Genomic DNA, 22410 nt, shown 5'->3' with positions numbered 1-22410 from the left:
TTCCTCGTGAAGGAAGCTTTGCAGTCGTTTAATTTACAAAATTTTTAAATGTGTGTATCCCGTTTTTTTGTTAACACGATAACTCGAAGAGGTTCTAACGAATTCGACTAAAATTTTCTAGATATATTTATCATAAAAATATATCGAAATAGATTGATGGACTTTAAAAAATCCTCAAAAAAATTTTTTTAAGTTGGTTATTGAAGTTAATATATAATATAATCTTATTCTTTGCATTAAGACGAATCGATTGGTCTATACAAAGTATAAATTGTATGAGAATTTATAGAGTTAATCAAAATTAAAGCTGAAAAATTCGCATTTTTATCGAAAAATCTGTTCTTTCAGCAAAATTATGTTGCTGTACAATAAAATCTTACTCATTTATTTCTAAAATTATATGCTTTGTATCAAGACAAATCGATTGGTATATTGCAAAGTATATATTTTATTTAAAATGATCTTGAAGAGGAAGCAAAATGATCATCTAATGAGCATCTGGATTTACAACCTAATTATTCTGATAACAATTATTCTTTAACTTCTTTAAGATACCCAATAACTATTTTAAAAAAATGCGATTTATAATTGAGTACTTTAAAATGTTATTGTTTACCATCTGTCAGAGGAAGGCTTAATAATTCCTTTTCTTCTAATATAGATTTCAAGTCTTCAGAATCAAATTTTTCTTCTCCGCTTTCATTTTCAGCCTCATCTAATTCACTCGAAGAACCATCAGTATCCATTTCATATTTGGCATCTTCAATCGTTTCTATTTCTTCAATATTTTCATTTCTGACTTCTTCATCATTTTTATTTTCAACACTTTCCTTTTCTTTTAACTTTTCCTGCTTTATATTTAAATTTATCATCAACTATATAGTGATAGATATTCTTTTTGCTTCCTCTCAAAGGAAGCTTTATAGTGATCTCGATTTTCGAATATCTTGGAATCAATTATTTTTACCGAGGGGGAATTTGCTAGTAAAAATAGTGTACACTTGACTCCCTGTCCAACTTATTATCATTATTACCAAGTATTACCAAGTATTACCGAGTATTACCAGGAGATTGTACACTTGACTCCCTGAGTAAATTCCCCCTCAATTTTTACAAAAGTATATATATTTCGTCAAGAGGAACAAATGTCCGAATGTATGTGTGTATGTATGTATGTCACCCGATTCTTGTGGACACATGTTTTTCTTATAATATTATATTTTATTGAACTTGGTGTGAATAATTTATATTAATAAGAGAAGTTTAATGAAATAACTTTTTTGCTACTTTGTTATTAAATCTACAATACTTTATAATAATAATGCAATTTAACAATTCATAAAATATCAAAATTTATGAATTCAAATTAGAAAAAATATTATTTTAAATTAATGTATAATTCACAGGGTTCAAGATGGTATTTTTTCCAAAACCGCCTTCAGAAATGTTGGAGCCAAATTTAAGTTTTGGGATAAATTCTTTAATTTTTTATTTCCTTTTGTTCTATCACACCAACCCCACATAACCTTGGAGTGCGGAGTCCAAGGTATCTGTAGGCAGATTTGCCAAAATTCCCTAAGCAAAAAAAAAAAGGTAGTTTAATTATTATTTTATTATTATTATTATTATTATTATTATTATTATTATTATCATTATTATTATTTTTTTTGTAGTCGGAAGTGGAAAATCTGCGAATTCAGATACCTGGGTAATGAATTCCAGGTTATGTGGGGGTGACCGCTCTTGTTCTGGTCTACCCACTAAAAACCACTCCCGTCTTAATTTGGGACACTTGATCCACCTGCGGAACTACCGTCAGGCCTTCAACTTCGCAAATGGTTGTCCCCTTGTCCTACTCCTTAACTGGGCCTTAATCCGCTCTAGCTTTGTGGGAACGTGGGTGGGAGGAAAACTAAATGATTTCCTCCCCCCCACATTCACACACAGCTGAGCACTGGACTCCTTCGGTCAACATCGTCTTCCGTCTCTTGCCGCTCTTGTTCTGGCATTATTTCCTCCTTGTCCTTGACAAAGTCTTCTTTGCTTCCTCGAGGGCAGTTCTGAAGACCTTGCAACCTCCTGATCCGGCGACATGCTGGATATTCTCCTTCTCGCCGAACTTTGCCTGGCATAAGAAGCAGCATGGGCTCTTCTTACAATCTGCTGCCTTATGGCCAGCTTCTCCGCACTTGAAGCACGCAGCTGACCTATCTACACCTTGGCAATCTCTACCTAGATGGCCATAGTCAAGGCACTTATGACACCTTGTGACCATAGTTCTGCTTCTTATCTTGCAGGAGACGAACCCAATCTTTATGTGCCCAATTTTCTCCAGCTTATCAGCGTCTTCCTGATTGGTGACCACGACAGCGAGCTTTACTCCTCGCTTGTTTGGTCCTAGAACCGTCACCTTCCTACTTACTGCTGGCACCGTAGAAATTTTCTCCAGGGCACACAGTACGTCATCTTTTTCTGTAAGGGCATCCATATCGCGGATTTCCAACGTAGTTCGCCGGTCCGCCATCTGCACCTTACCCAGATCGCCGATCACCTTTGTCACCTCTTCGGTGAACTACTTCTTGTTTGAAGACCTCCCAATTTTAATGAGCAGGTCTCCCTTTTTAGTGGGTAAAGCTCCCACAACCCTTGCCTGACTGGCCTTCAGGTCAGCCTCTTTTCGAACCTTCGCCAGCACCTCGGCGAAGGTAGCTCCTTCAGCCACTTTGACGACCACTGTGGCTCTTCCCTTCTTAACTGGATTTGGCTTTGGTGCCGGTTTGGTCTCGTTACCTTTGGACCTTCTAGAAGGTCCCTCCTCCCTCTTCTTTTTTGGGTCCTTCGTACTCTCAGGATCACTTCTCTTCCGCTTCTGAGACTCCAGGACAACGTTTTTAAGCATTACTGCATTAAAACGGTCACGTCTCATTCTTCGGTCCTTTCATGCATTCTCTGACCAGGCTAACCCCTGGTAGAACTTCTCATCTTTTCTGGACGCTGCTGCGTGCTTCTTCTTCACATCCCGTATGAGCGATGTTATGCTTCTAAGTCCATCCTTAATTGTCCTATTGACATTCTCCTGGACTTCGCAGGACTTCAGCATCTTGCCGACCTCTTCTTCCATTTCTAGAATGCTTGCTGCCTCTTCCTCCCGCAGCTTCACGCATTAATCTCGATGTTCATTGCAGCTAGCAATGTCAATCGCAGAAGCATTACTAAATACAGAAATGCAGCTGGCTTGACTCGTCACGCTGCACGTACTCCCTCGTCTCTCCGCCCTGTCCACGATGATCTGTGGCACTCCCAACGCGTTGTTGCCCTCCTGCATCCTTGGGCCACTGGCCACCGTCCCCACGCTATGCGCTTGACGATCGGAACCAGTGAGGGATTTAGCCGTAGCATTACCCCGCAGGTACTCTTCCTCGTTTTTACGATCGCTCATGATGGATGTTTCTTGTTTGCTGGTTTTGGTCCGCGTCGAGTATTTGATTTCCTCGATACCACCTATTTCTAGGAAGCTAACCTATCCGCCACCTGGCACGCGTCCGATAGAGGACCAGCAACCCCGCGCAAAAGAACAAGTTCTAATGCGCCCCAGGTAGAACAAAAGTTCCAATTAGAACAAAAGTTCCAACCGGGCACGGAATTATTATTATTATTTTTTTTTTTTGCTTAGGGACTTTTGGGAAATCTGCCTACAGATACCTTGGATTCCGCACTCCAAGGTTATGTGGGGTTGGTATGATAAAACAAAAGGAAATATAAAAAAAAGAAAAATAAATATATATTATAGTAAATTTAATAAACTGGCGACCTACTACCAGCCCGACCTACTAAAACCCGTAACCCTTCTTCTGGAGCCCTTTACCCTTCCTCGGAACTGTCGTATGACTTTAGCCATCGAGGGTGGCGCTCCAACTCTGTCGCTAATGCGACCTTCTTCTTCTCTCTTGCGGTTTTCCTGCGTCCATAGTTACAAATTTAAAACTATTTCAATATAAAAGCGGAATTAACAGCACAACAGTAATAAAAAAACAAATGTTTAATTAAGTGTAAACAGTCAAAAGATAAAATTGCAAACGGATATATAAAAAAAAGAAAAAAAACGCGTAAATAATATTGAAAACATAAAACAAATTAAAAAATGTAGAAGGACAAGTAAATCACAAAATAAATTAATAAAAAAAACAAGCGAATTAAAACCTGTTTAAATTACGCTTTTTGGCGGCCGTCGAGATCCTTCCTCGACATAACCGAGATTATGAAGTTCTCGACTTGCCGCCAATTCTCCTCTGACTGGGTCGAGTTAAAACATCCGTGACCTGTGAGCGCCTGAGTCAGATAATAGGAGACTTCTCCATGCTTTCGGTTTATCCAGGTGGTGAGTGTTGGAATCAGACGATAGGTCTATCTGCCCTTTTCCTCCCCATCCCATCTGTCCTGCCATGTCTCGATAAGTCTGTTTCTCGCGTATTTGCGGATGCGGTCCTTGCTAGGTCTTTCTTCCTCTGGGTACTCGGGATTTTTTCTTCTTTTAAAAAGAAAAAATACTTCCTCCCTTTCCCTTGCCATAAGATCTGCCGGCGGGACACTTGCAAGGACTTGCACAGCACTCGTCGAGACCGTCTTATACGCAGAGACGATACGGGTAGTAACACATCTCTGCGCAGACAGCATATTATCGCAAATGGTTTTGCTTCTTGTTTTAAGTGAGGGAGGCCACGTTGCTGCTGCGTAAAACAGCTTAGCGTGGGCAACACTAACCACCAGTCTCCTTTTCCTTTCACGTGGTCCGCGAACGTTTGGCATAAGTCGTGCCAAGTCTGACGCACACTTTATCGCCTTATTTAAGGCCGTCGCTATATGGTAATGAAAGTTTAACCTTCCATCGAGCTCCACTCCTAAATACTTAATATGTTTACTCCACTTGACCTCGAATCCGTCTATCACGATTCGTGGGAGCTCATAACCACGTCTGTCTGTGACGAGCAGAGCTTCGGTTTTTTCCAAGGCCATTTGAAAACCTCTGGCATCCAACCAGCTTTTAACTCGCCGCAGACATTCGTTCACCAATGTCCCAAGGGCTTCCTCACTTTCGGCTGAGCACACGACCAACGCATCGTCCGCAAAGCCGATGATGACCGCGCCTTCAGGTAGACCCATTCGCAGGAAGTTATCATAGGATACATTCCACACGATTGGTCCCACCCTCGAGCCTTGGGGGGCACCACTTTGCATCTCTGCCTTCAGAGTCCAGTTGTCCCCCTCATATATTACCCACCTGTCGCTAAGATAATCATTCATTATCCGCAACAAGTAGGGCGGTATTCTCTTCTCCATCATCGACTGGATGAGATCTTTCCATCGTGCGGAGATAAACGCCTTACGTATGTCAATAGCCACCAATGCGCAGAAGCCCTTCTTCTTCTTTGGTCCCAATTTGTTTTTTCCCGCTTTGGCTATGTCCACAACTGCCTGAATGGCATCAACCGTGGACCTGCCTTTGCGGAAACCAAATTGGTAATCCGGTCAAATGGGTTTGCATTCTCTGCAGAACCATATCCTCTAGAAGTTTACCCATCGTATCTAACAGGCAAATAGGCCTGTACGACGAGACTTTATCCAGAGGTTTTTCACCTTTTCTTAAGAGGACTAGCCTCTGCCGCTTCCAGTCGCGGAAGAACTCTCCTTTCTCAAGGCAATAATTGAAACATCGGAGCAGAATCTGGGGTGAAGTGTCGATAACCAATTTTAGGATCTCGTTACTTATCCCATCGATTCCAGGCGCCTTGCCTGTTTTCAATCTTCTACCTGCATTTCTCAATTCTGTAAGAGTGAAGAGTTCCTCCTCACCGACTTCGCACGTACTCCAGTCCTTCCTAACCCACTGTTCTGCAGGAGGAAATAGAGCTCTTATAATCCTTCTGACCCAATCGGGATTGTCCATGCCGGGGGTCTTTTGCCTCGTTCCTAATTTCTTAGTAACGATTTTAAAAGCCAGACACTATGGGTCCTTCTCGACATCATCAATTAGGTCTTTCCAGCAACGGCGTTGTGACGCTCGAATCTCTTTTTTCAGGCTTTTCTTGGCCTCCTTAAATACTTCCTTTAGCAAAGGATCTCCCTTAGAACGGGTATAATTCCTTCTAGCTTTGAAGCACGCTTTCCGCAAGGAGGCCAGCGCATCAGACCACCAGTGCACCGAGCTTTTCCGTGAAGGGGTTCGCTTACGACGCGGCATAGATGCATCGCAAGCTGTGGTGATGACTTTTCTTACCGCTCGCACCTCGGCATCCAGGGTATTCGGCCTCTTCACCCATCCCGATTCCTTAATAAGGCGGGCTTATTATTATTATTATTATTATTATTATTATTTATTTTTTATTTTTTTTTTTTTGCTTAGGGACTTTTGGGAAATCTGCCTACAGATACCTTGGACTCCGCACTCCAAGGTTATGTGGGGTTGGTGTGATAAAACAAAAGGAGATAAAAAAAGAAAAATAAATATATAAAATAGTAAATTTAATAAACTGGCGACCTACTGCCAGCCCGACCCACTAAAACCCGTAACCCTTCTTCTGGAGCCCTTTACCCTCCCTCGGAACTGTCGTAAGACTTTAGCCTTCGAGGGTGGCGCTCCAACTCTGTCGCTAATGCGACTTTCTGCTTTTCTCTGCGGTTAACCTGCGTCCATAGTTAAAAAAAAAATTTTTTTTTAACTATTTCAAAGTATAAGCGGAATTTACAGCACAACAATAAAAAAGCAAATTCTAAAAAGTGTAAAAAGTCAAAAGATAAAATTACAGACGGATATATAAAAAAAAAGAAAAAATAAACGCGTATAAAATATTGAAAACATAAAAAACTGTACAAAGATGAATAAAAAACACAAACAATTAAAAAATGTATAAGGACAAATAAAGCAAAAAATAAATTAATAAAAAACAAACGTACAAAATTAAAAGCTGTTTAAATTACGCTTTTTGGCGGCCGTCGAGATCCTTCCTCGACATAACCGAGATTATGAAGTTCTCGACTTGCCGACAATTCTCTTCCGACTGGGTCATCAGCGATACCATGTTCTCCGGTGTAACTTGACTATTTACACCTTCGAACATGGTCCGCCTCTCCAAGTCCCATTTTCTGCATGAGAAGAGGGTGTGCTCCGCGTTGTCCTCAGGGAACTGGCAATATGCACACACCTCGTCCTCGCGTAATTTAAAGCGACACAGGTACGAGTTAAAACACCCGTGACCTGTGAGCGCCTGAGTCAAATAATAGGAAACCTGACCGTGTTTCCTATTTATCCAGGTGGCGAGTGCCGGGATAAGGCGATAAGTCCATCGACCTTCTTCCTCACCATCCCATCTTTCTTGCCATCTTTCTATGAGCCTGTGCCTCGCTTTTTTGCGGATCAGGCCCTTGCTTGGTCTTATTTCCTCATCTAAGGAACTTCTTTCTTTAGAAAAGAGAAACATTTCTTCCCTTTCCCTCGCCAAAAGATCTGCTGGCGGGACACTTGCAAGGACCTGCACAGCACTCGTAGATACCGTCTTATATGCAGAGATGATACGCGTTGTTATCGATCTCTGCGCCGACAGTATCTTTTCACAGATGGTCACACATCTTTTGCACCTCAGGGATGAGGCCCACGCTGCTGCTGCATAGAGCATTTTAGCGTGGGCGACACTTGCCACCAGTCTCCGCTTGTGTTCACGGGGTCCGCCTACATTTGGCATTAACCGTGAAAGATTAGCCGCACACTCGATCGCCTTATTTGACGCCGTAGTTATGTGGTGGTGGAAGTTTAACCTTCCATTTAACTCCACACCAAGGTATTTAATTTGTTTACTCCACTTGACCTCGAATCCGTCTATCACGATTCGTGGGAGCTCATAACTGTCTGTCTGTGACCAGCAGTGCCTCGGTCTTTTCCAGGGCCATTTCAAGACCTCTGGTATCCAGCCAGCTTTTTGCTAGTCGCAGACATTCGTTCACCAATGTCCCAAGAGCCTCCTCACTTTCGGCAGTGCACACGAACAACGCGTTGTCCGCAAAGCCGATGATCACCGCACCTTCGGGTAGATCCATTCGCAGAAAATCATCGTAAGATACATTCCATACAAATGGACCCACCCTCGAGCCTTGAGGAGCCCCACGCTGCATCTCTTCCTTGAGAGTGCAGGTGTCTTCCTCATATATAACCCACCTGTCGCTAAGATAATTATCCATTATCCGCAACAAGTAGGGCGGCATGTTTTTCTTTTCCATCGACTCGATGAGATCTTTCCATCTTGTGGAATTAAACGCGTTGTGTATGTCAATTGCTACCAACGCGCAGAAGCTCTTCTTTTTTCCGGGTCCCAACTTGTTTTTTTCCTGCTTTGGCTATGTCCACAACTGCCTGGATGGCATCAACTGTGGACTTGCCTTTACGGAAACCAAATTGGTGATCGGATAGACTATTCTCTCCGGTCAAGTGGCTTTGCATTCTCTGCAGAACCATGTCCTCTAGAAGTTTACCCATCGTATCCAACAGGAATATAGGCCTGTACGATGAAACCTTATCTAGAGGTTTTTCACCTTTCCTTAGGAGGACTAACCTCTGTCGCTTCCAGTCGCGGAAGAACTCTCCTCTCTCATGGCAAAGATTGAAGCATCGAAGCAGAATCTGGGGTGAAGTGTCGATTACCAACTTTAGGATCTCGTTACTTATCACATTGATTCCAGACGCCTTGCCTGTTTTCAATCTTTTGCCTGCTTTTTGCAGTTCACTAAGTGTGAAGAGTTCTTCCTCTTCGACTTTGCAAAAACTCCAGTCCCTTCTAAGGTATGGCTCTGCAGGAGGAAACAAAGAATTTATTATCTTTTTGACCCAATCGGGATTGTCCAGGCCGGGGGTCTTTTGCCTCGTCGCTAATTTCTTAGTAACGATTTTAAAAGCCAGACCCCATGGGTCCTTATCGACTTCCTCGATTAGGTCCTTCCAGCTACGGCGTCGCGACTTGCGGATCTCTTTCTTGAGGTTCTTTTTCGCCTCCTTGAAAGCCTCTTTCAGCAAGGGATCTATCTTAGATCGGGTATATGTCCTTCTTGCTTTGAGGCATTCCTTCCTCAAGGAGGCTAGCTCCTCTGACCACCAGTGCAAGGATTTTCTTACGGGAATGGCGCCTTTGCGTGGCAATGACGCATTGCAAGCGGTGACTATTATGTTTTTCACCGCTCGCACCTTCCCATCCAGACTGCTCGGCCTCTTTACCCAGCCCAAGTCCTCAATCAAAAGGGCTTCTCTTAGGGACCGGCCGAACTTTTCCTTGTCGAGTCTCTTCATATTCCACGAGGAGGTTTTGCGACTAGGAACATCCTGTCTTTTTTCTCCTCGTGTGTCTCCCATCGAGACTGAGAACTCAATGTACTGGTGGTCACTTGCGGTATATTCATCTGAGACCCGCCAGTCGCTTATGCGGCTAAATAGTTTAGACGATGCGATCGTTAGATCTATAATTGATCCGATCGCACCTCGTCTAAAAGTCCATGTATTTCCTCGGTTTACAGCTAATAAGTCGTTTCTGGAGATCATTTCTCCAATACGAATTCCTCTCTTGTCGAGTCTCGTCTCACCCCACTCTGGCGACTTTGCGTTAAAATCGCCAGTGATGATGACATCCAGCCTGGATTCTGTGAGGCTCGCTTCTAGGTCTTCGATATTGGCTTCGAAGTTTGTCAGTGGGTCGTTGGGTGAGAAGTAGCAGCTATACATACGTATATTAGCTACCTCTATCCACACAAACCCACTGCTCGTCTCCAGAAACTTGTCAACCCGCAATTCTAGGTTGCACAGCTTTATGGCGGCTCTCTTCGCCTTATCCTGATACCAAGGGGCGAGGTCGCTTCCTTGATACTGCTCACTGCAGAACAGGATATTGACCTCATTTTCCCTTGCCGTTTGCATTAGGAGCAACTGTGCATCCTTACTTGTATGCAGGTTGACCTGCAAAAATTTTAAGGATTTGCCCTTTTTATCTTTTGCAGTTCTTCCCAGTAAACCGGGCAGGCTCTCTTTCCGGACTCATGATTTGTTTCTGGCTTTCCCAGGTCCAAGCATGTAAGGCTCTTCGGCTTAACGTTACAGCTCTTCGCGAGGTGTCCCTCTCCGCCGCATCTCCGACAGTTTTCACTTCTGTCGGGGCCTTTGCAGAATAGGGTTCTGTGTCCGTAACCTAGGCACTTTTGGCACCTGGCTACTTCAACATGCTTGCGAATTTGAGCATTTATCCAGCCGATTTTGATTCTGCTAAGTTTAAGCAGAATGTCACTTTCTGCTTCTGCTAAGGGAATTAGAGCCACCTTAGTACTTCTAAAGAGCGTCAAAAGGTGGCACTCTATCTTCTGATTAGGTTTGCCCAGCTTATCTCTCAGAACTGAAATCACCTCATCCTCCGTCGTGGTTTCATCCAGCTCCTTGATCTCAAGAGACCTTTTATTTACGAGAGCAGTGACTTCGCATGGCAAGGCGCCATGCAGAGCCGAGGACAGTGCTTCCGCAAACTTCAAGGTATCTCCACCCTTTTTCACTATCACAAGAACCTCTTGTTTAAAGGTTCTCCTGATTTTATGAATCACGGTACCAGTGTCTTCTGGTTTAACCTTTGATTTTATCAGCGGCAAGATACCCTCATAAGATTTTGGGTCTCTTGCCGTGATCTTTACCGCTTACGTGGTTCTAAGCTTCAAAGGGCGTTTTGAGAGCTCTGTTTTCTCGCCTGAGGGCTTTTTTCTTGGAGCCCGTTCCCTTCTTTTTCCAACAACCTTAAAGCCGTCCTTATTGTCTGCTCCTTCTTTTAAGACGGTCTTAGCATACGTCTGGCTAGGACTACTTGAGGACGCCTTTTTTTCTCTAACTAGCGACTCAGAATTAAGCGGTGGAGCATCCTTTCGCTTAATCCTTTTTTTCGCTCCGAGTCACTTGTTGGGGACTCTTATCCGGGCTAATACCTTCTCTGGGGCGCTTATTTACGTTCTTTCCCTTATTAGAATCTGTAGCTGCTGCACTATCAAGAGTTGCAGCAGCACTCCTCTTTTGCCTTGGAGTTCCCACAGTTGAAGTCCGTGGCTCCTGATCCCTGAACGGTTCAGGGATAAAACGCAGATTCCTACAAATTGTTAAGAACGCACTCTCCAAAACCGCCACGCCATCCTGGATGTCGCGACTGACGTTCTTTTGGCGCTTGAATGCCTGGTGCACGCTCTTAAAAATCCCGGGAATAGCCAGGAACTGATTTGCAACATTTAATTCGTAGCATGTCAGCTGGCTATCTATTTGGCTCCCTCCAAAATCCTTGGAGCAATCTGCACCGACTATCGGGGCTTGCACCCGATCAGAATCGGTGGTGGGATTACCCTCTTTCGTGGTACCCACTTGGAGTATTTCATTTAAAATTTTGTCCATTTCATTCATTTTTTTTATTTCTTTGTCCCGTGTCGAGGGACAATCGGGCCTTAACAAGGTACTACCAGGATGGTCCCTGAACCGCCTCCGTTAGTTACATAAACGTTATAGCATTGCAGGAGCATTGATGCGACGTCTATGATATCCAAGGGCACGTGAACATGTATGTTCGGACGTGGAGGTCGATGTGTCTCTCTAAGATAGCAGGAAGTTTCCGCAAAGGGAGTGCATCCTGGTATCTCTTCACAGAGTTTACCCTCATTTTTATTATTATTATTATTATTATTATTATTATTATTATTATTATTATTATTATTATTATTATTATTATTATTATTATCCTCGACGGTTGGCACCTTGTCGCGGTGGGTGGGCTTTAAGGCAAACTGAAGGAGCTTTTCTTCCCCTTTTCTGTGGCAGCAAAGCTTTACCGGTTTGCCTCTATCCAAGATCAACCACTGACATGGAGAACTGATGCAATATTTTCATAGAAAAAAGGAAATAAGTGGCGAACTGTTTAGGGCTCATTCCTTTCTGCGGCCGATCGAATTCTCGTTTGCTTCTCTTCTCCTTGCTCCTGCAGTTCTTAGTACCGATGAGGATTGACTTGCTAATCTGTGCGGAAAATCCTGTGTTTAACACGCGATTTCCAAACGGAGGCAGTGACCACTTGCGCGGGCTAAACCCCGTTGTCCTTGTGGTTTCAGCAACCCTAAAAAGGAATGTTCGTTTGGTCGTTCTTCCAGACTGGGGAAGCTGGTCTTCCAACTCTGCGAAAGGGATTGTTGGACTCTCGGAGTGGTGGAGCACCGGGTCTTCGTCCTGCGGTCGATGGGAATGGTGCACTGTGCAGATCCCACCCTGATAAGTTACTCCAAAAGACATAATACATAGAGATCTTTTCACACGCGCATGTAAGTAACACACACTGACACAAAACACGCACGGGCCTCCGTGCACCCTGCAAATAGCAGTACATTACGGAGGTTTCACAGCACACATAATTCACTAACATATCACATACTTACATGCTAAGGGAAGGAACCCCGAAAATAAATACAAAATTGAAATTCTAAAATATGGAAAAGTTATCTAATGAAAATAAAGTTACCCAACAGGGGAAGTCGGAATCCACAGTGGCGGCGGCGGCTCAGGGTGTGCAAGCAGGCCCGGAGGTGTCGAGATCCAATTACTGCAGTGTTTTATCGGTGGTTGACTTGGCCGATGATTCATTAATGACTACAAGTGCTAGTTTGAAGTTGGGGGAGGAGACGATGGAGATAGAGAGTGTAGTTCCCTCTGTCCCTATCATTGAAAAGGAAAGAGAGAACCTGGAGACACAGACTGCTTTGCCGTCGGCTGAGGAATGGCAAGTCGTCCTTGGACTGATGGAGAAGAGTTCTGTGGTGGTTGAGCATCTCATGAAGTCACTAAAAACAATGAATGAAGGGATGCTCAAAAACAACTCCAGGGAGGTTAAAATATGTGCCAGGGATGCATACCAGTATGGTGAAAGTCTCAGAGGCGTCATAAAAGACATGAAAGTGGAGGGGGTCTGCGTTCTTCAAAAGATAGAGAAGGCGGATTCCCTCATTCAGAAGAGAGTTCGAGGCCGCCAGGGTGTAACAACCTTGGCGACTCCGAATTCGGAAAGAAAATCAAAAAAGGGAGATGCCTCTGGGACACCACCAGAGAAAAATGAAAATTAGAAGGGCAAAACAGACGAGCTAGCCCTAGGGGAGAGTGAGTCTGCTGTTCTTGAAAATAAGCAAATTTTGAGCTCGACCCAGGAAAGTGAAGACTGGAAAGAGGTCAAAAAAAAGAAAAGAAAGAAAAAAAAGAAAAAAGTTATAGAAAATACGGGGGAGCCGAACAACGAGATGAGTCGACCCCCTCGTAAAAAGAAAGAAAGGATAACGGATGCCATCGTGATATCCACAGAAGATCCGAATATAATGACAAAAATGAAAGCGGCGGTTAGGCCTGCGGATACGGAGACGGATATACTGTCGATCCGGAGAACCAGGAAGAATGATCTCCTTCTGGTTCTCAAAAAGGGACAGGGCGTCTCCGGTTTCAGCAGTGCCTTGACCGCTGCGCTTCGGGGTAAAGCAGAAGTGAGGACTGTGGTTTCGATGAGGTCAATAGAAATTAGAGACCTCGACGAGACCATAGTTAAGGAAGAAGTGGTAGAGGCAGTCCGGGGTGTACTTGGTAGACCAGATTTAGAAGTTCCGTGTCAACTATTCGGTCGGTATGGGGGTACAAAGATGGCCATCTTGCGACTTCCGGAAACGGAAGCGGTGTCGTTGTTGAAGGTAGGGCAAGTTAAAATCGGGTGGGTCAGCTGCAGAGTCCATGCCAGAGTGGAAGTGGAGAGGTGTTTTCGATGCCTCTGTTACGGACATCTGGCTGGTGGATGCAGCGGCCCGGACCGAAAGGCGGCTTGCTGGAGATGTGGCGGTCTCGAACACAGGAAGGGTGGGTGCGAAGGGGAAGCCCGATGCTTTGACTGCTCCGAACGTGGATTGGAAGACGCGAAACACTCTTCAGGGAGCAAAGCCTGCCCGGTGTATTGGAAGATGCTGACGGATCTAAAGTCCAGAGCTTAGGTTTCTCCAGGTTAATCTCAGGAAGGGAATAGTCGCGCAAGATCTCTTGATGCAGACTGCCAGAGAGAGGGGAGCTGATATACTGCTTTTCAGTGAGCAGTATAGGAAGCCAGAATCCTCTGTCTGGTTTGAGGATGCATCCAAGAGATCGGGTATTCAAATATGTAACCCGGACATCACCATTGGTGACTTTCTGGAGACCGACGCGGGTTTCGTTTGGGTGGAGGTGGCGGGAGTACGCGTTTACAGCTGCTACTTCTCTCCAAACGATCCTTTTAAAAAGTTTGATGCCGAGGTTCAGGCTCTTGAAGAAAGCATCAAGGCTTTCGGCGGGGATGTCCTCATTGCGGGAGACTTTAATAGTAAGTCGCCGGAATGGGGAGAGACTCGTCTAGACAAGAGGGGAACCTTGGTATCGGACATGGTAGCAGCAAACTATTTAGTGGTGGTGAACCGGTGACAAGAGTTCACGTTCAGGCGCGGGGTGTCAGGGTCTATCATCGATTTGACAATTGCGTCGCCCCGCGTGGCCCGTAGAATAGTGCGGTGGGGAGTGCTGGACGAAACGACTATGAGTGACCACCAGTACATAGAGTTTATAGTCGCTGAGAAAAATCAGGGAGGGAACCCAGGCCGCATGTTGGCCACAAGAGACCCTCCTGGAATCTCAGACGGCTAAATCGGGAGAAGTTGGTGGAGTCTCTGGCCGAGGCTCGAGCTATACATGAGCTAGGCTGGATGACGAAGCCAATTTCCGTGGGTGACAAAGTGCGTGAAGCGAGGCGAGTTATTATTGCAGCGTGCAATTACTCTATGCCTCGCCGGCACCAAACAAAAGCTAGGAAGGGTGCTCTGTACTGGTGGAGCGACGAACTAGCCCGCTTAAGAAGAGAATGCAACGCAGCGAGGAGGAAATACACCCATTCAAAGGGAGACCTTCTGCTGCAAGAAGAGTGGCACAAAGTCAGGCATATTTTTAAGCGGGCTATAAGGAAATGCAAAAAATCGTGTTGGAAGGACCTGATCGGAGAAGCGGAGAAGGACCCGTGGGGCTTGGCCTACAAAGTCGTCACTAAGAAATTAGTTTCGAGGCAAAGAACCCCTGGTCTTGACAATCCGATCTGGGTCTGAAAGATTATTAAGGCGCTGTTTCCCCATGTGGAATCTGGCCCTAGGGAGGACTTTTCCTCTTGTGTAGTGCAAAGGGAGGAGCTCTTCACGCTGGAGGAGCTTAAAAAGGTGGCAAAGACGTTGAGGAACGGCAAAGCGCCAGGCAGCGACGGAAAACCCAACGAGATCCTCAAAGAGGTAATCGCTGTGTATCCAGAGTTGCTCCTCGACGTCTTTAATACATGTCTCGAGACTGGAGAGTTTTTCAGTGACTGGAAAACACAGAGGTTGGTCCTCCTGAGAAAAGGGGATAAACCTCTAGATAAAGTCTCATCGTTTAGACCAATTTGTTTATTGGACACGATGGGTAAACTTCTAGAGGGAATGATTCTAGAGCGACTTCAGGGAATCCTGGTAGGCGAAAATAGCCTATCAGAGAATCAATTCGGTTTTAGGAAAGGCCGGTCGACAGTAGACGCGATCTTAGCAGTTCTCGAAAAGGCGAAAAAAGTTAAAGAGGGACGGAAGAAGGGCTTTTGCGCGCTCGTTTCAATCGATATCCGTAACGCGTTCAATTCCGCGAAATGGGACATTTGTATGAAAGCAATGAGATGTAAAGGGGTACCAACGTATCTGTTGCGAATGATAGACAACTATCTTAGCGACAGATGGGTTGTCTACGAGAGCGATGCATGTCATATCAAAGAGAAAATGACATGCGGAGCTCCCCAAGGATCAAAGGTGGGACCAACCATCTGGAACGTTATGTATGACGGTTTTCTGAGGTTGGGCTTACCCGAAGATACGTCTATATCCGGGTTCGCGGACGACGTGCTTCTGATATGTTACAACGAGAATTTGAGACTGCTAAAGATAAAACTTGAAAATAGTCTGCGGCGAGCTGAATTTTGGTTATATCGGCATGGTCTGAAAATGGCCCTCGAGAAGACCGAAGCTCTACTCGTCACAGACAGGAGAGTTTATGAAGCCCCGAAGATTGAAATGGGAGGAACTGAAGTCGCATGGGATAATAAGCTTAAGTACCTGGGAGTGTGGTTGGACAAACGTTTAAGTTTTGGCCAACATATTAACATCTCAACACTCAAAGCCACCGAATGCATGGGAAACCTCTCGAGGATGATGCCCAATATCGGTGGCCCCAGGGAAAATAAACGAAGACTGGTGGCGACTGTGGTTCAATCAAAGCAGCTTTATGCTGCCCCTGTATGGGCTTCAGCCCTTAAGATCCACAGCATCTCTGACAGACTTCTCTCGGCCCAGAGAGAGCCAGCAAGGAGAATAACGTCAGCCTTCAGAACGGTGTCTGATTGCGCTCTTCGGGTGCTTGCTGGATTACCGCCAATGGATTTGTTGGCGATGGAAAGGCAGGAGAATTTCCAGCTCTCCAAAGATCTAGTAGGCAACCCGGAGCGTAAAGAAAGACTCAAAGCTTTAATCCGCTTAGAGTCAAGAAAAAGACTCGTTCTGAGTTGGCAGGAGAGATTGGATGGGGAATTGAAAGGTAGATGGACTCATCGCCTGATTCCCCACCTCGCCACATGGTTGGAAAGACAACACGGTGAAGTAGGCTACTACCTTACACAAGCGATGTCGGGTCATGGTTGTTTCGGACAGTACTTCTATCGGTTTAAAATAGAAGCAGACGCGAAATGTGTGTACTGCAACGGTTCGGGTGACGACGAAGCAGAGCACACTGACGACGCGGAGCACACGCTTTTTTCCTGCGGGCACTGGCGTGAACTTAGGGAAGCCATGTTTTCGGCCGTGGGCACTGAAGTCACGGTCGAGAATATGGTTTCAATTATGTTGCAGAGCGCGGACTCATGGCGAGAAGTCGAGACTTTTGTCATCGAAGTTATGAGGAGGAAGGAGAACGACAGAAGAGCGAGATTACCCTGGAGAATTCCTGCTGCTCGGCGGGGCGCTCGCGAAAGACGGAGGAGACCTTAATTGGAACTCTTCCCTCTTCAGCTGGCGCCTTGATAAGGACTTGGATCTGGAAGTAGGTAAGGAGACCTTCACTGGCGATGTAAGATTGACAGCAGTTCCGCCAGCGGAGATATGTCTCAAAAGGGAGTGGTTTTTAGTGGGTCGACCAGAACATGAGCGGTCATCCCCACATAACCTTAGAGTACGGGCTCCAGGTATCTGACTTGGAAGTAGGCCTCCAAGGTTTTAGCAGATTTTCCACTTCCCACGCAAAAAAAAAAAATTATTATTATTATTATTATTATTATTCAAATTGCTCAAAGAAATAACATTTGTCTAAAAAAATATTAGTGTAAGAAAAAACATCAATAGAAAACAGAAATAATCAAAATAAAACTACTGAAAACTAAAGAAAATAAGACAACCTAAATTTTGATTCTGTTTATGTTTTTATTAGTAACATTAGAAAGATCAATATTTACTTTTTTCCATCCATCGGTTGTTTTTTCTACTCCATTTTCTACAGCATTTAATATTCCAGTAAGCTTTTTCCATAAATTTCTCTACATTTAAAAATTATTAATTAATAATTTTTCATTAAAATACAAAATTTCCTCATTCATTTATTTTATTTCTTGTGATAAAATATTTGAATTTTTTAATAAACATTATTTTTTAAACTATATTTTAAATAATTATAAATTTCTCATTTTATTTACAACAAAAAATTAAAATTACCTTCTTTCCCTTATAATTGCTTGCATGTTTCACTCTACCTGAAGCAAGATCTTTATTTTGTATCATGTAATGTAACATGATTTTTCTTTGAGCTGTATTACATTTTGTTAATCCCATTTTGACGAGATGATATCAAGGATAGATTAACCGAATTTTCTTCTCTTTATACAAATCTTGCAGTGACAAGAATGCAGATTTAAAGTTTTCTAATCTGTCAGTATAAGACTTAAAATGTCAATTGAATTCGCTAACAGTGATAAATATAAAATTGAAAGCAAAAAACCGAATGTACGAACAAAAATAAAACACAACTATATTGCTTCATAAATTCAACAATTAACTTAAGTTTATAAATTTAAACACTTTTGAAATTTTAATTCATATTATTTTAAAATAAATTTTAAAACGATTGTTAGTTTTTTAGTAAAATTATTATTAAATCTTTTTTAACAATTTACACAAAAAATCTAAATTTACTGTTTTAAATGAATTATTAAGAAAATATTTATTCACTCTTGAAAGAAACGTTAATTATTTAATTTTGTAAAATAGTTTCATTGAATTAATAAAATCATTGAGTATTTTCTGACCTTTTTTCGCATGTAAACAAGAAATTTGTCTAAATATGTCTATTGTCTATTGTCTATAAAATGTTGTAAATAAAAACTTTCTATTTTACAAAAAAATTAATTGTATGTAAATTTCTCTTGGCCTAAAAAATAGTGTTCGAGCAAACTTAATATGGCACCGTTTAAAAAACACGTAAGGCTTTTTAGAAAAAATTTTTATTCAAAGAATGTCATGTTTATAACTTTTTAAGTTAAATATTAATATTTTAATATTTAAGAAAACATTTAAAAGAAATCCATAACATGAAACAATAGAAAATATAATAATAGTTTCATGTAAAGATGTAGATTTATGACTTAGATAAATTATTGTTAATTTTATTAAGGATGCTATATTGGAGTTTATCTCTCATTTTTTGATATTCCAAAGCCTCGGACATGATTTTCATTTTCTTCTGCTTTAGTGCAATCACGCTTTTTTTGTAATCAGATAATTTTTCAGTTTTAAATATTTTAGTCCTTGTTTTTATCTTTCCTGTAAAATTAATTTAATAATTAGTTCATTTGAATAGCTAATTATTATAATAACCATTTTAGCATCCCCCCCCCTTATGTCACGCACTGTTACATCGTTAGTGACATTTTTCTGTAGATTGTTAGAAATTGATTAACTCCTCCCTCTACCTTCAAGTGTGACGTAATATATAAAAATGTAAGAAAAAGTTATACTAGCTTCACTTCTTGAAAATAATTTTGATTAATTAATAAATAAATAATTAATAAGTAATTAAAATACTAGATGAGCAAACGTCCATATAATGCAAAACTTTAATCATACTATAAATAATTTGTTTATAAAAAGTACATTATCATAAGAAAATTGGCTTGTATTAAATCATTTGTAAAGAAGAATTGATAATGCAATATTTGTTTAGACAAAAGATCTCAAAAGCGGGATATAATAAGTTTTCTTATTCAGAATTTTTAAATAAACTATAAAGAGAAAATTATGACACATGAAATCAAAATAATAGTTTAAATCTTGCATGAAGTAGTTAAAATTTATCCAAATTAATTGAAGAAATCATCAAAAAATATATGAATAAAGTATTGGAAATATATTAATTTACTTTGTAAGGGAGCATTTTTGGCGTCAATATTTTCTTTTTCTCCATCCTGTTTGTGGTCATCTAATTTATCGACATCGTCTTCGATGATAATAACGTCATCTTCTTTAATAAAAATTATTTAGTAAATAATTAAAATAATATTAATAATAATGAAGTATTATTAAGTTTTAAGTATATAATATAAAATACAAATCTAATACATTAAAAAAAATTATCATTATTACCTTCAGATTCTAAAGTATTTAATTCAATCTTGTCCGCTTTAGTACAACATTTCGTTTGTAGAGAATTAACCTTTATGTATAAATGAAAATTGCTATTAAAATAATTCTTATTAAAAATATAATTTAAAAATGAAATTTTTAATTTAATAGACAAAATTATTTGTCTGAAAATTTAAAGAAATGTTGAAATACTATTTTCTATGTAAAAATTTTTGAAGATAAAATTAAATAAAATTAATTTTAATTAATTAAATTCACGTTTTAACCTTTTTTCGGGCTTTTCGTACTACTTGTTTTACATATAGCAGTATTATTTGGCATCAGCTGTTTTATCGCCCTCAATTCCCATTCTTTCGCGGGTGGAAGAACTAAATCACTACCAAAATTAATAACAATAATATTACTCTCATTTATTGTTAATTATATATTATATACTGTAATTAAAAAAATTTAATTCATAATAGTAAATAATAATATGCCTATTAGTTGTATTTATACCTTTGCTCTTTTGACAAAAGCATTATTAATTGCTCATCTAAAAATTCGTAATCAATTGAAATAGGGGATCCTCCTCCTGTTGCATCACGATTTTTTTCTCATCTCTCATTTTTTGTCTCATATCGCTTTTCCACTTGTTCCAAATCTAGGTCAAGGTTATATTATAAGCATATATTCAAATTTTGTTATAATAATGTTTAATAGAAATTAATTGATTTTTATTCTATAAATAAAAATGTAAATAAATTTTACAAAAATTATATACATGGGCATTTCCACGCAAAATTTACCTATGACCTTGAAAATTCGGTTAAACATATTTTTTTCTTAATCTATATGGAAAAAAAAGAAATACGTGTTTTTTTATTTTTGTTTAATCGCCCAAATTTTCGAGTTATGAATTTTCGAAATTTTGGATTTGTAACTGTAGACATATTTTCAGTAGCTTATAAGTCTGAAAATATTGAGTATAGAAAAAACTTGTCAAGGAATGAAAGTTTTAGTTTTCTTTCAACTTTTAAGAAATGTAAAAAAAAAATTTTTTTAATTTTTTATTAAAAAAAATTTTTTTTTATAAACAAATTAATTTTTTTTAACTTTGGACCCTTTCTTTTTTATTTTTTTTTAATTTATTTATACCTTATAATATACAGAAGATTTTCCAAAAAGTTTTGGAGTGGGCCGACGCGTTTATTGAGTTGTACAAAATTTTCAAAAATCACGTGCAAGGTGCTCGTGTTCTACGAAACGCCTCACAATGGAATTTTCTTACAATTTACTTCTCAAAAAATGTCTACAGACTAAAATTTTTAATCGATTCGAGTATTTTTTGTTTTAAATAAAAGGAGAACAATTTCTGAACATATCCCTCCATGCATACCTAAGAATCTTCAATTGTTTATAATTTTTTTTTTAAATACAAAAAGTTAACAAATTAGTTGTGTAGTTTCCTTTAAAAATGAATGATTATTTTCTTATTTTTCTACTACACATGTCCTAAATCAGATTCAATTAATATAATATATGACCACCAGATAAATAGTAAAACATAAAATAATTTATCTAAACACTTATAAACAATATTAGTTAACAAATAGTTAACTTTGGTTCCTCTCCATAAAAAAACTTTGTTCTTTCATATTCATATTGTACTTTAGGTTCATTTAATGATTACATCTCACTTTCGTTAAAAAACTATTTTTAACTGTTATAAACAATAATAGTTAACAAATAATGAACTTTGGTTCCTCTGCACCAAAAAGAATTTTTTCATAGTTTTCATTGAAGTTAATTGCAAAGAATGTTTGTCTCAAAATAAAGCAATAAACATTTTAATGTAGAATATATATATATTAATTACATTTATTTTATTTTAATTAATTTTTTTATTTTAATTTTAAAAAACACAAGGAAAGAAAAAAAACATTTAATACAAATTTATATATATATATATATATATATATATATATATTGAATTGTTTATAGTTATTGAACAAACTATTTGTTAACTAATATTGTTTATAAGTGTTTAGATAAATTATTTTATGTTTTACTATTTATCTAGTGGTCATATATTATATTAATTGAATCTGATTTAAGACATGTGTAGTAGCAAAATAAGAAAATAATTATTCATTTTTAAAGGAAACTACACAACTAATTTGTTAACTTTTTGTATTTAAAAAAAATTATAAACAATTGAAGATTCTTAGGTTTGCATGGAGGGATATGTTCAGAAATTGTTCTCCTTTTATTTAAAACAAAAAACACTCGAATCGATTAAAAATTTTAGTCTGTAGACATTTTTTGAGAAGTAAATTGTAAAAAAATTCCATTGTGAGGCGTTTCGTAGAACACGAGCACCTTGCACGTGATTTTTGAAAATTTTGTACAACTCATTAAACGCGTCGGCCCACTCCAAAACTTTTTTAGGAATCTTCTGCATATTATAAGGTATAAATAAATTTAAAAAAAAGTAAAAAGAAAAGGGTCCAAAGTTAAAAAAAATTAATTTGTTTTAAAAAAAAATTTTTCTTTAATAAAAAATTTTAAAAAAATTTTTTTTTTACATTTCTTAAAAGTTGAAAGAAAACTAAAACTTTCATTCCCTGACAAGTTTTTGCTAAACTCAAT

At 39.9% G+C, this 22410-nt stretch overlaps 1 long non-coding RNA gene across 1 annotated transcript; it reads right to left on the bottom strand.

The window, feature by feature from the left end:
- Positions 1 to 18762: 18762 nt before the first annotated feature.
- LOC122501531 lies at positions 18763 to 20310 on the bottom strand. The gene is made up of 5 exons (XR_006301575.1): positions 20278 to 20310; positions 20046 to 20155; positions 19780 to 19849; positions 19556 to 19657; positions 18763 to 18960 (listed from the first exon to the last, which is right to left on the bottom strand). It is a non-coding gene; the product is annotated as an uncharacterized LOC122501531 (long non-coding RNA).
- Positions 20311 to 22410: the final 2100 nt, after the last annotated feature.

The sequence above is a fragment of the Leptopilina heterotoma genome, unplaced genomic scaffold (assembly GCF_015476425.1).
Source record: "Leptopilina heterotoma isolate Lh14 unplaced genomic scaffold, ASM1547642v1 Lhet_210, whole genome shotgun sequence".
Classification (NCBI taxonomy): domain Eukaryota; kingdom Metazoa; phylum Arthropoda; class Insecta; order Hymenoptera; family Figitidae; genus Leptopilina; species Leptopilina heterotoma.
Note: the sequence above shows the minus strand (reverse complement) of the source record. Positions and strands in the feature narration are given on the sequence as shown.